General features: G+C 37.6%; 1 pseudogene; it reads right to left on the bottom strand.

The window, feature by feature from the left end:
- Nucleotides 1-9248: 9248 nt before the first annotated feature.
- On the bottom strand, nt 9249-16757 carry LOC137815571 (uncharacterized; annotated as a pseudogene).
- Nucleotides 16758-17105: the final 348 nt, after the last annotated feature.

The following is a 17105-nucleotide window of genomic DNA, read 5'->3' as shown; positions in this document are numbered from 1 at the left end:
TAGATAGGAAGAGCACAAGTGGCACTTGCCATCTTCTTGGCTCAAGCCTAATCTCATGGCATAGCAAGAAGCAAGCATGTGTTGCTCTCTCTACTGTTGAGGCTGAGTACATAGTTGCTGGAAGCTGTTGTGCACAGATTATGTGGCTCAAACAATAACTTGCAGACTTTGGATTACAAATCAGCAAAGTTCCTTTGGTGTGTGATAACACAAGTGCCATCAATCTTACCAAAAATCAGATTCAGCACTCAAGGACCAAACATATTGAGATAAGGCATCATTTCATCAGGGATCATGTGAGCAATGGGAACTGTAAAGTGAAGTTTATGGAGACCAAACTGCAGTTAGCTGATATCTTCACTAAACCACTACCAAAAGAGTGGTTCTTCTTTCTAAGAAATGAGTTAGGTATCCTTGATCTTAATAATCTCTCCTAAATTTGTTTTGATACTGTTAAAGTGTATTTGTGAAGACAAATAGGGGGAGAATTATTGGTTCTTGTGTATCCTTATCTAAAATTGTTTAGTATGTTAAAATCTTTGATATAAAATTGTTTTCTGTTGCTGCTGATAGAAACAACCGATTGTTTCGAGTAAACAACCGATTGTTTATCAGGATTTATGCTTTCAAAGTGTGAAAATCTAACCTGCTGTTGTAAGAAGCATTGGACTGTATATATGCCATTTTTGCAGGTACTGCTTCAGATTCAATCATATCAAACATAAGCACCAGGGATTTGTCTTCATCAAATAGGGGGAGATTGTTGAACCAAGTGGTGTTCAAGCTTTGAAGAATCCAAACCCTTTGAAGGATGATGAAGGATGGTTGTCCTTGTTGTTGCTGAGTTGTCTTTTAGATAGGATCTGGGGTAGATTTTATATGTAATCCACTCTTGATTGAATCCAAAGCATAAGCACTCTCAATCCTTTTAAAAGAAAAGTGTTTTTCAAGCTAAGTGAAAAACAACCTGTTGTTTTGTCGAAACAACCGATTGTTTTATACTTAGGTGTTTTTAGAAAAGGTTGAAAACTGTTTTTATGGTTGACTTGCTGTCAAAACCAAAATTGTTGAACAAGATGTTTTGATGTCTCCAAATCCAAGAGGAAAGCTTGAAGACCTTGCTGCTGGGTGTGTGTGTTGTCTAGTTGTTTGAAACTTGTTAATTCACTCCTTAAGATGATCCAAGTTCATTTGAATCTTTAACCTTTTGAAAAGATGTGTTTTCTAAAAAGCTGTCAAAAATTCAACAGGTTGTTTTTCAAAATAACAGGTTGTTTTACCTTAGCTTTTTTTGAAAAACTTGGTTGACTTTGCTGTCAAACCAAAACAATCGATTGTTTCGACAAAACAACCGATTGTTTTCCTGCAAACCTTAACAGAATTCTGTTAAGCGATTTTAATATGTTTTAAATGATCCTAACTAACATGGCTCCTTTATTAAATGCTTTTGACCACTTGGTGGGTCTATATAAAGGTGGTTTTACGCTCCTAATCTTGAAGTAACAGAAAGAGTTTATCAAAACAGTTTTTCCAAGATTTGAAAGAGCTTTGGATCATTCTTAAGTGTGTGGAATAGGATTGGGTTGTAACATTCGTAATCTAGAGTTCTCCAAGTGTTCTTCATCTTTTCACCGATTATTTTGTGTTCTATGTGTTGTCTTAAGATTTTGTTCGGTTCATCTTATTCATTTGGTATTTTCAATCGGTGGAACTTGTTCTAGTTTAAATTATGTCCAGTTTGATATATTACATGTAGCAATTGTCTTTCTATTTGTGTTCTTGATTTGTTCTTGCTTTCCTTTCAATTCTGCCAAGTGTTTGTGAAAAGGACATGGCATTCATTGTTCAATGAGTTTGGCTTCTCTCTTGGATGGCATTATCCTCCATTGAGATTACCTTAAGCCTCCTTAATTGTTGTGTATCTTGTTAGTGTCAATCCAACTCATATCATGTGTTGACCAAGAGAAGTGAGTGTCTTGAGGGGATCAAGGTCACTTCTTTGGTTGTGGTGTAAGTGATCTAGGTTTGATTGCTTAGTGGAATTCCTCAGTTGTTTCTGAGAAGACTGGATGTAGCTCTGGGTTTAGAGTGAACCAGTATAAATCTCTGTGTGCATTTTCTCTATCCCTTAACTCTTTAATTTCAGTTTTTATATTTGTAAACTGGTATAAACAACCGATTGTTTTTCTGGTGTTGTGCTTTTTGCTTTGTGTTTTGAAAAACTGATTTCTTTATCAAGATATTCTCGAAGTAATTTCATTCAAGGCTTAAAATTTTTCGAAATCCCTCTTTAAACCATTCACCCCCCCTCTTGTTTAAAGCCATACATTCTCACATAAAGGAGTTAGATCACTAACATTAAAAGAATGACTCCCTAGATACGTGTCAGGTAAATCCAACTCATAAGCATTATCATTGATCTTTTTGATGATCTAGAAGAGGCCATCACCACGAGGTAGGAGTTTGGATTTCCTTTGATTAGGGAAACGATCATTCCTCAAATGAAGCCAAACACAGTCCCCGAGTTCAAAGATCAATGTTGTGTGCCCCTTATTGGCGTGTTGCACATACTTGCCTACCTTCCTTTCAATTTCGTGCTTGATGTGGTGGTGCAAGTTTTTAATAAAAGATGCTTTTTCAAAACCATCATTGCACAAAACCTCATCAAGTACAGGAATAGGAAGTAGGTCGAGGGGTGTGAGGGGTGTGAGGGGGTTAAACTCATACACAACATCAAAAGGAGTGTGAGAAGTAGTGAAGTTAACTACTCGGTTATAAGCAAACTCAATATGAAGAAGTAAATCTTCCAACACCCTTGGGTTCCCAGAAATAAGGCATCTTAACATTTGGGCCAAAATTCTATTGATCACTTTTGTTTGACTGTCAATTTGGGGATGAAAAGCAGTAGAAAACAAAAGTTTAGTGCTAATTTTCCCCCATAATTTCTTCCAGAGGTGACTCAAGAACTTAAAGTCTATGTCAAATACTTTACTTTTAGGAAGCCCATGCAATCTAACAACTTCCTTAAAGAAGAGATTTGCAATATGACAAGCATCATCTACTTTGTGACATGGAATAAAATGGGCCATTTTAAAATGGGCCACCACCACAAATATAGAATCCATACCCTTAAATGTCTTACGAAAACCTAAAATGAAATCCTTAGAGATGTCTACCCAAGGCATGTCCAGGATAGGAAGAGGGGTATATAAACCATGGGGTTGCACCTTAGATTTAGCCTTCCAACATGTTATGCACTTATCACAAAAGCTATGTACGAATTTATGCATGAGGCCAAAAGAAATGCTCATGCAATGTATCTAAGGTTTTCGCTACCCCAAAGTGTCCCATTAAATCACCCTCATGTGCCTCCTTTACAAGAGATTGTCTCAAAGACCCTTGGTGATGGAAGAGGCCCAAGCACAAGCCCACATGCAAGCCCACCAAAGGGTAGATTTGGGCCAACCATAGAGTTATGGCCAAGAGGATCCAAGAAGACGTTCTTTTACATGTTCAAATGCCATAAACTCTAGTGTAGAGTAGACTTTAATTTCTTGTCAAAATTAGCATAGGAACTTTATTTGTAATTTTCTTAGAATTAATTTTGGCACCTAAAACACCAACCTAGGTAAACTTAGAGTTTCTAAAAAAACCTCTAAATTTACCAAGGCCGGTCTAGAAAGCCCATGGAGGGGGTGAGCATAAAAACTAGACACACCCCTCCCCATGTGCTCATTTGTGCACCCATGTGCCATGTGCACCCATGTGCTTCACATTTACATTTCATTTGGCTAGCATTAGGGTTGCATTATGGTCCTCCTTAGCCTATAAAAGGAGGAGCCTACACCTTGTATTTTCAAGTTTATTGTGAGTAAAGTTATGCTGCCCATTTGTGCTCAACTTTGCTTCTCCCTAGAATCCTAGGCTCTAAACTTCAATTCCTTCATCTTTTCCCTTGAGCTGGCCGAACCACTCAATACCCATACCTATCATGCACCTACAAGATCAACACCACTCTTAGGAGGATCTTGCTCACTCTCATTCATTGCTTCCGCCCCATACTCTACATTGATTCAAGAAGAACTTCATGAAAATGCCATCATTTGGTATCATGAGCTTTGGTTCTTCAAGATGAGTAGCTCCTTGTCTTTTCAATTTTAGTTCTTCTTTATTTCATATTGTCATTTACTTTCCTTACTTGTCTTGCTGTTTTTTACATTTTAATTTGTTCTTGGTGTGCTTTGTGGAAGATCCAACCGAAGCACTCTTGTTCAATTGATCTTGAACAATTTCTTGTGCAATTTGTGATAGGATTCCATACACCTTTGTGTTGCTATTTTCTTTTAGGCTTTTGAGTCTTTATTGCTTTCCTTATTTGGTTCATATTATGCTTTGAGTCTTTAATTTTCTGAATCTATACATGTTTTGTCAAGTCATGTTCATCCATATTGTCAACAATTCATAGTAGTCCTTTTATTTGGCTTAATTGTTTCTTGATTTTGGGTCTCTTTATTTGCTTAAATCTGCTGTTCTTTGATCTTTTGGTGCCTTTTTAATTTTAGTTTGAGTTCCATTTGTGTTTAGATCATACACAAATTCTATTTCACAAATTTCCATTGTGTCTAAACTTTGGTATCTTGCTGTTTTTGTTTCCAGTTTTCAGATTCCCCTGTTTTCACCTTCTCTGTTTTGGCTGTTTTAACCCAGAAAAAATATTTCCACTCATAGGAAAATTTTGATTCTCTGGAATATGCAAGTTTAAAGTGTTATAGACAGGACAAAAAAAGAATTAGGTCAAAAGAAGCAACAGAAAAAAAATGATAAATCTTTTAAAATCAGAGTGCAAATCTGAGGCGCTCCAGCTGGCCTAACCGAACACCAAAATTGCAAAATTTATTAAAAACAAATGGTGCATGCGTTTTGAGTGATTCCAAAGCCAGATTTTAGATAAGATCCTGAATATCTTGCATATCAAATTTCAGAGTCAAATTTTAAATATACAGCTCAGCATAAATCGGGGAACAAACACGTTTTTTGGTCCACAACATTTTCCAGTGGTGCTGTTTTTTTTATTTGGTCATCTAATCTAGTGCTTTTCTTTAGGAATTCTTTTGTGTACCAACCTTTATTTGAGTACCTTTATTTGTTTGCTTTAATTTCTTTAATCTCTTTCTAGTTGTCATAATCTAAATCCTTTTGGTGGTATTGTTTTATTCAATTAAATTTGTTTCTTGCTTTTGTTCTTTGACCTCTAATTTGGGTGCTGGAATTTAATTCTTCTTTGGTGCTTATGTGAATGGGAACTTGATTTGGTTAAGGTTTAGCCCTTTGCTAGGTGCTGGAAATTGGAGAATTAAAGACCATCATTCTAAGGAGAAGACAAGGCCAAAGCCGAAACAAGCATTCTTGAAAACACTACAAACACTTGGAAAATCAACAAGCAAAGACAACAAGGAAGTGCACTAACCAAAAAGAGGATCAACAAAGGGAGTTCTCTTATTTCCTTTGCAACTTGGTTTATTGTTAATTACCTTGTTAATTACGTTTAGACGGTGAGTGTGTCTTCAAGGGCTCAAAGTGTCCAAGAAGCCTCACCTAGGGCCGAATAGTATAGCATTCTTGATTAGTAATTGTTACTTGTTTGTAATTGCTTCTCTTTTGTTTTCATAGCTACGCTTTGCATGGTTAGTTTTGTTTAAATTTGTGTTAAACCGACTAGCTTTGTTGATTAGTAGCTTGCATTGTTTTCTTTCATTGAAAATTTGATTTCTCAACTTAATTGTGTTCTAAGTGGTTTACTAAGAAAAAGTTTTGTGTGAAGACATTGAGGGATAGTTTTTGGCTAAGGCAAAGGCTTGGTATTTAAGTAGTCCTTTGTGACTCACCTCCCTTACCTGGAAAACTACCTTCTTTGACTTTCCTAAGTTTTCTCAAGGTAAAATACTTGTATACACAAAGCTTTAGCCATGTCTTCTTCTTCTCATTCTACAAAGTCTATTGGAAGTGATTTAAAATCTTTAAAAACTCTTTTGAAAGAAGTTTCACAAACTGTGCAATCAATTGCATATAGACAATTGGAGAGTGAGACTAAACTTAATGTTTTGACTAAAGCAAAGGATGAGAAGTCTCACATTCTAAAAAAATTACCTTCTCATGCATATATCTCTAAAGATCATGATCCTTTTGGGGAGGGAAGCATTAGAGTAAATGATTATTATCAAGCACCCCCTAGAAGACATAGAGGAGATAGAAAAGAACAAGAAAACCCAAGAGAGGTTAGGGTAGAACAACCCCATTTCCATGGAAAAGAAAATATAGAAGCTTGCCTAGATTGGGAAATGAGGGTAGAAAAATTGTTTGCTTCCCATAAAGAAAGAAAGGAAAGAAAAATACAAAAGAAGAGAGGGGAAGTCGAAAGGGAAGCTAAAGAAAAAGAAGAAAAAGAAAAGCATGAGAAGACCCTTGAAGAACAAAAGGCGTGGGAGAAGAGTGTTCCTTCCCATAAGGTCATTCAACAAGACCAAAGATTTAAAAATACCTTTGAAAATATGTGTCTTGCTGAACAACCTCAAAGCCTTACCTTTTGTAAAGGAACACTTGCAAGCCTAAGTGAAAAAGAAGAGTCTTTAAAAGAAGCTTGCATAGATAAAAATGAAATAGATTATTTCTCATATGTGCTAGGATATCACCAAGTGAATGTCAAGTTTTTTATAAGCATCTACAAAAACAAATTTTTATGTGAAGTAGGGCCTAAAGAAACTTGTCATGTCTTATTGAGACAACCATTGCAAAGTGTACAAATCCTTATAAACAATGGTTGTCACAACGAGACTATCCTTACACATAAGAGAAAGAGTCTTGATGAAGGAGAACTCATGGGACAAATTAGAGTTGATAAAACTCTAAAGCTTTTAAAAGGAAAACTTTTGTCCCCCATGAGAAAAGAAGTTCAAAGACATTACCTTAGGTACAATTCTTGTTTTCAAACTACGCCCAAGGCAATGTCTCATAAACTCTATACTCCTTCACCTTTTGCAAATGATCCTTGGGAAGATATAAATTTCATATTAAAACTCCCTAGGACAACAAAAGGTTGTGATTCAATCTTCATGGTTATGGATAAACTCTTCTCTAGAGAAGTGATACATCTTCATGGTTTATCTTCAAGCATAGTGTTGAATAGAGTTCCAAATTTCGCAAACCATGATTTGAGGATTTCCTTTGGAAAACTTCCAACTAAATTGCACACTTTAAATTCTTATCATCCTCAAACGCATGGTCAAAATATATTTGAAAATCTAGCTCTTTCTACTATGCCTAGAATAATCATGAAGTGCACACACAACTCTAGAGGTGAGCAAACATACCATAAAGTAGTTCACAAAACTACTTATATTTCTACTTTTAAAGTTATGTGTGGGTTCAATCATCTTTCTCCTTTTAAGTTGTTACCATCTTCTATAGGATTTATGCCTAAAGAGAAAGTAACCACAAATGAACATTTTAAAATACATAAGATGATTAGAGACCACACACAACCATTCAAAGAGAAACTTTGTCCAAGGTTGCCAAAACCAAAAGAAAAACAAAAATGGCAACCTAGTAAAATTAATTTGCAAACTAACACCTATGCCTTATTTGATTATTTCTATAGGTGGACGTTTGATCCAGGAGGACAAGCTTTGGCGAAGCAAAAGGTTGCTATCCGAGATCAAGTCTGTAGATCTGAGGATAGATCTTCTCAAGAAGGAGGAGATGATGGACACCATCCAGCCACATCCATTCCCCTAGCCATGAAGAAGAAGAAGCAATGGATTTGAGGACAAATCCTTTTCAAGAGGGAGGGGATGATGGAAGAGGCCCAAGCACAAGCCCACATGCAAGCCCACCAAAGGGTAGATTTGGGCCAACCATAGAGTTATGGCCAAGAGGATCCAAGAAGACGTTCTTTTACATGTTCAAATGCCATAAACTCTAGTGTAGAGTAGACTTTAATTTCTTGTCAAAATTAGCATAGGAACTTTATTTGTAATTTTCTTAGAATTAATTTTGGCACCTAAAACACCAACCTAGGTAAACTTAGAGTTTCTAAAAAAACCTCTAAATTTACCAAGGCCGGTCTAGAAAGCCCATGGAGGGGGTGAGCATAAAAACTAGACACACCCCTCCCCATGTGCTCATTTGTGCACCCATGTGCCATGTGCACCCATGTGCTTCACATTTACATTTCATTTGGCTAGCATTAGGGTTGCATTATGGTCCTCCTTAGCCTATAAAAGGAGGAGCCTACACCTTGTATTTTCAAGTTTATTGTGAGTAAAGTTATGCTGCCCATTTGTGCTCAACTTTGCTTCTCCCTAGAATCCTAGGCTCTAAACTTCAATTCCTTCATCTTTTCCCTTGAGCTGGCCGAACCACTCAATACCCATACCTATCATGCACCTACAAGATCAACACCACTCTTAGGAGGATCTTGCTCACTCTCATTCATTGCTTCCGCCCCATACTCTACATTGATTCAAGAAGAACTTCATGAAAATGCCATCACTTGGGGCACACAAAGTCTTTCCCCTTTAAAGAGAAAGTCATCATGTATGAAAAAGTCTTTGTGGCCACCCTTTGAGAACTCTTGAAAGATGAGAGAAAAGTCAAGGTCATCTTTGTAAATTTCTTTGATGTGATCAAACCCCAAGTATTGAGTGTCCAAAACATTAAACAAGGTATGTCTTCTAGAAAGGGCATGCACCACCACATTAGACTTTACTTGCTTATGTTTGATCACATAAGGAAATTGCTCAATAAACTCAACCCATTTGGCATGTCTCTTGTTAAGTTTGTTTTGGCCTTTCAAATATTCAAGAGATTCATGATCACTATGCATCACAAACTCTTTTGGAAAAGATAGTGTTGCCAATTTTGCAAAGCCCTAACCAGAGCATAAAGCTCTTTGTCATAGGTGGAGTAATTAAGATGACTCCCTTTGAGTTTCTCACTAAAATAAGTTATGGGGTGACCCTCTTGAAGGAGGATAGCCCCAATTCCTATGTTAGAGGCATCACACTCAATCTCAAATGTCTTAGCAAAGTTGGGAAGTGTAAAAATGGGTGCTTTGGTTAATTTGTCCTTCAAGGTTTCAAAAGCATTTGCTTGTTCTTGGCATTATTTGAACACTACATCCTTCTTTACTATCTCATTGAGAGGTGCAACAATAGTACTAAAGTCTTTCACGAATCTTCTATAAAAACTAGCTAATCCATGAAAGCTTCATACTTCACTAATATTGGTCGCCAATTTCTAATTTCTGCCACCTTTTTCTCATCAACATGCACCTCTTTGGAACTCACTACAAACCCTATGAAGTCTATATGGTCTAAGGCAAAGACACATTTTTTCGGATTGGTATGTAACTTCTCTTTCCTAAGGGTTTCTAGAACTTGCCTAACATGCTCATTAGGGTCTTCTATGTTCAAGTTGTAGATCAGGATGTCATCAAAGTAGACTACTACAAACTTGCCTATAAAAGTTCTTAAGACATGATGCATTAGTCGCATGAAGGTGCTCAAAGCATTGGTTAAGCCAAAGGGCATGACTAACCACTCATACAACCCAAACTTGGTCTTAAAAGAAGTTTTCCATTCATCTCCCAGTTTAATCCGGATTTGATTATACCCACTTTTAGGATCAATTTTGGTGAAGATTTGAGACCCATGTAACACATCCAACAAGTCATCTAATATAGGGATGGGATACTTATACTTGATGGTGATGTTATTTATTGTGTGACAATCCGTACACATTCTCCAACTCCCATCCTTTTCAGGGACAAGAATTACAGGCATAGCACAAGGACTCATGTTATCTTGTACCCACCCCTTGGCTATTAACTCCTCAACTTGTTGAATTTCTTTGGCCTTAGTTGGATTGGTTCTATATGTAGGTCTATTTGGTAAAGAAGCCCCCGGAATAAAATCAATTTGATGTTCAATGCCCCTTAGAGGAGGTAATCCTTTAGGAGGCTCTTGGAACACATCTTGAAACTCCTTTACCAAAGGAAACATTTAGAACTATCTATTGTCGACTCCATCTTTAGGTTTTCCTTAGGATAGGATATAAAGATAGCCTTGTGAGCTAGCATTACCTTTTTTATCTCTTTGGAGGAGATGAAAAGGCTTTTCTTAACACTTTTTTTCATTTTCTCTCTTCTCTTTCATTTTAACATGGTATTCATTTACCTCTTCTGGAGAGAGAGATTTTAATATGATCTTATGCCCTTGGAAGGTAAAAGAAATTTTATTAGTAAGGCCATCATGTAAAATTTTTTTATCAAATTTCCATGGCCTTCCTAATAGAATGTGGGTGGCTTCTATTGACACAACATCACACAATACCTCATCTTTATATTTTCCAATTGAGAAGGCTATGAGGACATGTTTATTAACTATGACTTCTCCCTCTTCACTAAGCCATTGGAGCTTATAGGGCTTTGAATGAGAGATGGTGGGTAATCCAAGTTTTTCCACAACTCTTGTACTTGCAACATTGGTGCAACTACCCCCATCTACAATTAATGAACATAATTTGTGATTAATAAGGCACCTTGTATGAAAAATATTTCCTCTTTGACTTTCATCAAAAGGTTTTTGAACTTGTCCAAACTTGCACCTTACTACTAACAAATCACCTTTACAAGGCAATTCATATTCATCCTCACTTTGGATTTTTGAAGAGGTAGAGGAACAAGACCTTGAGGATTGGGAACTATGGTCGCTCACTACAACCCCTCCTTTTACCATCATTGTTCTTTTGGATGGACAATTTGCAGCTACGTGCCCAAAACCTAAACATTTAAAACATTTTGTGTTTGAGGTTTTGGTGGTTGAGTTAGGGCTAGAGGTGGAAGGTTTAGAAACTCTATTGTTAGGAGTGGTTTCTTTTAAAAATTAGAAGGAAAAGTTTTTGTAGAAATTTCGTTTTATTCCTTCCATGAAGATTTGTAGAAGCCATCATTATGAGTATTTTTTAAATTGGTTTTCTTCAAAAGTTGTGAGTCCACCTTGATGGCTAGGTGAACTAATTTTTCCAAAGAAGAGTACTCATATAATTCTAAAATATCTTGAATTTCTCTTTAAACCACTCACAAACCTAGCTATCTTTGACTCCTTACTATTATGCATATTAATCTTGGTCAAAGTATTTTCTAAGTCTTTAAAATATTCTTCTACACTCTTAGGCCCTTGTTGAAGTCGTTGGAGCTTCAACAAGAGTTCCTTCCTATAATAAGGAGGAACAAATCGCGCGTGCATGCATTCCTTTGAATCATACCAAGAGACCACAATTGGCCTCTTGTTCAAACCAATGTCTTTTACACTACATGGTATAATCTAAAAACTCTAGAGAAGCTAACTTAACCTTTTTGTCCTCTTGGACCTCACACACATTAAAAATTTGTTCTAATTTAGCTTCCCATCCTAAATACACATTGGGATCACTTTCCCCACTAAAACTAGGCAAATAAGGCTTTGATGGTGGGTGTTGATGGAACCTCTCTTCAAAGTTATGCACTCTCCAATCTTGGTCTTCTTCTTGACTCCCATAGTACGTGTAGCTTCTAGAGGCTCTTCTTGGTTTCCATCTCCTTTCTCTAGGTTGTCTCTCTTGAAACTCTTATATTCTTCGCAACCTTTCCACTAATTGCCTCATCTCATCTTCCTTAGGGGTCAAAGTCCTCTTGGATTCCACAAGCTCTCCCAAAAGAAATGCCTTTTGAGGAGATTGTGGCTATGAAGATTCTCTTGAAGACAAATGAGCCATGATTTGCACAAAAAGGAAACAAACAATTAGTGAAAAATAAAAATTTTATCCAATCCTCACTTGTATCACTCGGCTATTTAGTAAAGGAGGAAAGAATTGTAATGCACTCAAGAAAGATTTGCACTCTAAACACAAAAGGTCTACACTTGGTAGTAAGCACTTCAAGTGAAAGATGACAAAGTTCTTACACTTGATCACCAAAGATCCTTACAACAAAACTTAAGAAAATTTGAAAGACAAAAAAGAAAAGCACTTAAAAAAAGGACTCAGAGAAACTTACTTAAATTTTAATTATGAAAGTTTGAATGATTGTTTTTTAGAAGTTGTGAAAGCAAGAAGGATTAAATTCCACAAGTATGAACACAATTTGCCATATACTTAGAATCCACTTGATATGATTCCAATAGCAAGATATAGATGATTCTTTGACATTTTATGGAATCAAGTTGAGTTGGAGAATGAATAGGCACTTTTAATAGAAATGGATCAATGTTCTATGTTTCAAGAACTCACCAAAACTTGCACCAAACACCAAACTCACATGGAAGACCCATTTCTTGCCAATTGAACCGATTAAAAGAGAGAAGGAAGCAAATGAACCGATTAAAATGCTTAGAAAATGAAAAGCACCGAACAAATCAGTAAGAAATGAAGAGGAAACACTTGAATCCAGCAAAAGAGAATAAGAACCGAACACTGTATGAAATTAAGCGCAAAACACCGAATAGAAGGAACCTAAGCATGTTTTTGAATTCATATGAACATGGAAATGAAATGAAAAGATGGAGAACAGAGGATCTTATGAGAATGAAGAGCTTGGTTGATGGACACGCCACTTGAAGTATGAATGCTCCAAGATAAGTGTGCAATGCCGCCACTTGAGAGAACCAAGGCACTCAAGATGAGACAAGGAAGAGGAGAAGACAAGTTCTCACACACTCAATCACCAATTTGCGAGAGTTTTGCTACTACAATTCTCAAATCTCAATTATGAAGGACCTAAGCCCTCCTTTTATAGGAGGAAGGGCCGGTCATTTACAAAGCTTATTCTATAAGCTACCCAAAAGACTCCTACACTCACGCCCCTACTAAGCTCACTCCCCAAGCTTCTAGAATTTCCTAAACTAAAGCCTAAAGATGCTTTTACAAAAGAGGTGTCTAATGTTTCCCTCTAAGCACCAAAAGATATTATAAAAAGAGAAAACAACCTTCCACTATTTCCTAATTCCTTGAACTTGCTCCTTGTAAGCCTTTGAGGTGGGCTAATGACTTCTTAAGCGTCTACAACTTCGGCCTCTACCTCTTCTTGTCCTTGAGTATTGGCTTCTCTTTTGTCTTGATCTTGATCTCCATCATACTCCCCGAGTTGGAGAGAATTCGACCACGAATTCTGGAGACCTACTGATGGATTTCCTATGAGCTCTTCTTGGATGTTTGTGGAAGATGGTGCGGAAGCTTAATGGAGGAGATGGACAAGGTCCTCCTAAGAGGTGTGGTGACCTTGAAGGTGCATGAAGAGTGTGGGAATAGGGAGGTTCGGCCAGCCCCTTTGAAGGTGGTGAAATGAAGATTAAAACCTAGAAGCTAGGCAAGGAGTAATGTATGGCACTAAATTGGCAGCATAACAATACTCTATTCAATCTTGAAAATACAAGGTGTAGGCTCCTCTTTTTATAGGCTAAAGAGGACCATAATGCAACCCTAATGCTAATCAAAATGAAATGCAAATTACATCACATGGGCACATGGAGAACATGGCCGGTCCTAGTGGGAGAAATCTTCTAGAAACCGTGAGCAATCTAGGGTAAAACAAAAGGAGACAAGTTTATGCTTTTCAACACTACACTAAATACTAAGTTACCCCTAATGGGCCTTCATGTAGCATGTACAAGTTCCTTTCTCTACCATCCGTAGCTTGACCCAAATATGCGTGGAGATGCTTGGCCATGGACCTAGTGATAGGTCCTAGACGCTCTAGTCTTCCTCCTAGACGCCCTTCATCTTGGGGTAGACGCTCTTCACCTTGTGCTAGACGCTCCCCACTGGGCTGTAGACGTTCTAGACTTGGCTTTTGTCTTCCATGGGGTGGTGAGCTTGGCCCTCCTCCATCATCCCCTCCCCCTTTGAAAGGATTTGTCCTCAAATCCAGTTCGTCCTCGTCATCATTGGTACTTACAAATGGAGAAAGATCAATTACATTAAAAGTATCATGTACTCCATATTCAAGAGGTATGTCCAATTTGTATGCATTGTTATTGACTCTCTTGAGGACTTGAAAGGGTCCATCACCTCGGGGACTTAGTTTGGACTTCCTTTGAGTTGGAAATCGGTCTTTTCGAAGGTGAAGCCAAACTAAGTCTCCTTCCTCAAAAATTATTTCTTTCTTCCCTTTATTGTTGTATTTTGTATACTTTTCATTTTGTTGTTGTATTTGGATTTTAATCTTCTCATGCATTTTCTTCACAAAATTGGCTTTGATTACTCCTTCCTTATGCACAAATTCTTGTGGGTTAGGAAGAGGTAACAAATCCATAGGTGTGAGAGGATTAAATCCATATACCAATTCAAAAGGAGAAGCATTAGTAGTATTGTGGACTACTCGATTGTAAGCAAACTCAATGTGGGGAAGATACTCATCCCAAGATTTATGGCTTCCCTTCATGATAGCCCTAAGCATAGTCCCAAGAGATCTATTGACTACTTCTGTTTGGCCATCCGTTTGAGGATGACAAGAAGTTGAAAATTGTAGTCTTGTTCCAAGTTTGCCCCAAAGAGTTTTCCAAAAGTGGCTTATGAACTTGGGATCTCTATCAGATACTATACTTCTAGGTAGACCATGAAGTCTCACCACTTCTCTAAAGAAGAGTCTAGAAATATTTTGAGCATCATCTACCTTGTGGCAAGGAATAAAATGGGACATTTTGCTAAAACGGTCCACTACCACAAAGATAGAGTCATGGCCTCTTGCAGTCCTAGGGAGTCCTAAAATGAAGTCCATGCTAATGTCTTCCCAAGGAGCATTTGCAATCGGCAAGGGGGTATAGAGTCCATGAGGCATTGTTCTAGAATTTGCTTTTAAACATGATATGCATCTAGAACAATGTCTTTGGACATCCTTTCTCATGTGTGGCCAACCAAATTTTTCTTTCAAAATGTCTAGAGTTTTATCAACTCCAAAATGGCCCATGAGTCCTCCTTCATGTGATTCCTTGACAAGGACCTTCCTATGTTTGCCTTGGGGAATGCAAAGTTTTCCTTCTTTTAAAAGATATCCCTCGGCCACATAGTAACCTCCTTGCGCCCTATGTTGACATTGGGCATAGATGGATGAAATTTCTTGATCCTCTTGATAAAGCTCTCTTATGTGATCAAATCCAAGAATTTGGGCACCTAATTTTGAAAAGAGTATATGCCGTCTTGAAAGAGCATCAGCCACTATATTGGTGCTTCCTTTCTTGTATTTGATTACATAAGGAAATTGTTCAAGAAACTCCATCCATTTAGCATGTCTCTTGTTGAGCTTGTGTTGGCCCTTTAAATACTTTAAAGACTGGTGATCACTATGGATTACAAATTCTTTGGACACAAGGTAGTGTTCCCAAGTCTTTAGGGCTCGCACAAGAGCATAAAGCTCTTTGCCATAGGTGGGATAGTTGAGGGTGGCATCATGGAGTTTTTCACTAAAATATGCAATGGGGTGTCCACCTTGCAACAATACCGCACCTATGCCTACTCCTGATGCATCACATTCTATCTCAAAAGTTTTGGAAAAGTTTGGGAGAGCTAGAATTGGTGCATTGGTGAGTTGAGCCTTTAGCCTTTGGAAGGCTTGCTCATGCTTATCACTCCAACAAAATGCAACATCTTTTTTCACAAGTTCATTTAAAGGAGAAGCTAAGCTTGAAAAATTAGGCACAAACCTTCTATAGAAGCAAGCTAACCCATGAAAACTCCTTACATCACTTACATTTTGCGGAGTGGGCCACTTTCAGATGGCTTTGATCTTCTTGGGGTCAACATGCACCGCCCTTTTGTTAACTATGAAACCTAGGAAAACTACACTATCTACACAAAAGGTGCACTTATCCCTATTGGCAAATAAACTATTGTTCCTAAGCACTAGAAGAACTTCCCAAAGGTGACTTAGATGGTCTTCTGGGGTTTTGCTATACACTAAGATATCATCAAAGTAAACTACTACGTATTTACCTATACAATCCCTCAAGGTATGATTCATGAGCCTCATGAATGTACTAGGGGCATTAGTGAGCCCAAATGGCATCACCAGCCACTCATATAATCCAAACTTGGTCTTAAAAGCGGTTTTCCACTCATCACCCTCTTTGATTCGAATTTGGTGATACCCACTTTTAAGGTCAATTTTAGAAAATATGGTTGACCCATGTAACTCATCAAGCATGTCATCAAGCCTTGGGATTGGATGCCTATACTTGATGGTGATGTTGTTGATTGCTCTACAATCACAACACATACGCCATTTTCCATCTTTTTTTGGCACCAACAAGACAGGTACAGCACAAGGGCTTAGGCTCTTTTGAACCCAACCCTTCTCCAACAAGTCTTGAACTTGTGTCTCTATCTCCTTGGTTTCCTCGGGGTTGGTTCTATAAGCGGGCCTATTTGGTAGGCTTGCCCCCGGAATGAAGTCAATTTGATGTTCTATACCTCTAATAGGAGGGAGTCCAATGGGCCCCTCATTAGAGAATATATCTTCAAATTCACTTAAAAGTTTTTCCACTTGAGGAAGTAGACTCATGAGTTCATTACTTGTGGCAGTGCATGCAAGTGTTCCTTTACAAAAGATTAGGCTTGGTTGTTCAACAAGAAGCAAATTTTCTAAGATGTTTTCAAAAGGCTTTTCTTGTTGAGCAACTTTGTGGGAAGGAACACTCTTCTCCAACGCCTTTCTATCCCTAAGGATTTTCTCTTTTTCTAGCACTTTTTTTTTTTCCTCATCCCTCTTATGTTTCATTTGTATTTGGTCTTTCACCACTTGAGAGTGTGGTAAAGGACTAAGTACAAACTTCCTATGCTTATGGGTGAAGGAAATCTCGTTAGTGAGACCATCATGCAAGGTTTTCTTGTCAAATTGCCTTGGTCTCCCTAATAAGATGTGGCAAGCTTCCATAGGTACTACATCACATAAAACCTTGTCTTTGTAGTTCCCTATGGAAAACTTGATTTCCACTTGCTTATCTACACTTAGTTCCCCATTTTCATTAATCCATTGTAATTTGTAAAGTTTTGGGTGAGGAACTACTTGTAGATTAAGC

Source organism: Phaseolus vulgaris, chromosome 1 (genome assembly GCF_000499845.2).
Source record: "Phaseolus vulgaris cultivar G19833 chromosome 1, P. vulgaris v2.0, whole genome shotgun sequence".
In the NCBI taxonomy this organism is placed as follows: Eukaryota; Viridiplantae; Streptophyta; class Magnoliopsida; order Fabales; family Fabaceae; genus Phaseolus; species Phaseolus vulgaris.
Note: the sequence above shows the minus strand (reverse complement) of the source record. Positions and strands in the feature narration are given on the sequence as shown.